This window comes from Palaemon carinicauda, chromosome 21 (assembly GCF_036898095.1).
Source record: "Palaemon carinicauda isolate YSFRI2023 chromosome 21, ASM3689809v2, whole genome shotgun sequence".
Lineage (NCBI taxonomy): Eukaryota > Metazoa > Arthropoda > Malacostraca > Decapoda > Palaemonidae > Palaemon > Palaemon carinicauda.
In genome coordinates, this window is record NC_090745.1 from 89,867,729 (window position 1) to 89,868,705 (window position 977).

Here is a 977-nt window from a genome sequence, read left to right on the forward strand (position 1 = left end):
ATACTGTATTAAAATATTCGACGGGTTTGGGAGCATTTATTTTAGCTTAATCTTTATAGCCAACTTGGTGAAAATGTTAATTTATTATTAATAATAACTCATATCATTATCTGATTATCAATTATTATAACCATCATTATAATTCAAAATAGGCAAAAAAAATCCCGTGCTAGAAGCCTAGAAATCCATCAGCATTAAAAACGAGTTTTTACATAAATGAACGCCCAGACTTAAAGGCAATAATCTTTACTTGTTAAGGGCATTACGGATCTTTAATGCCATTTAGCGAAAAGAAAATTAAAAGATGACAAGTAACTAGAAAAAGAGCCACTATATATTATTTTACCTTAAATGCCTAAGGTCTTGAAGGCTGGAGTTTCTTTTATTAATACCAAGTAAGATGGAGGAGTGAAAGAAATAGATTAAAAACCGGATATATACCACAGGCTAAACTAACCAGGTAATTTTTTATATTTCCGTTTTCAAATTAAAATCTATTTGAACAAATACACAAATTATTTACCTCCATGTAACTTACAGCAGAGCTATCGATTTAACTGGAAGTAAGTTTACTTGAACGACTGAAATTTTGTTAATTTATCATGAAATAAGTCATTAACTTCAAATCATAAACCAAGGTCGCTCATTGGACCGTATCTTTAATGTTCTTTGGCGGAACGAGGTACAAGCTTTAAAGAGATCTCATAAATTTCTTTATTGTGTGATGTTATATTTAAACCCAAACATCTTTATACTGTTGTTCAATAATAAGATATGCTTCTATTATTGAACGTGACCCGTCAAAAATGACGACTAAATATTGAGACAGATATGCATATAAACGCACACGCAACCCTACTCACCAGAGCATCACTACTCCTCGGCTCAGACCCAAGGGACGGGGAGAGAGAGAGTAGCTATACGTCTGACAATGCTGCAAAGCTTGACAGGATATATATATATATATATATATATAT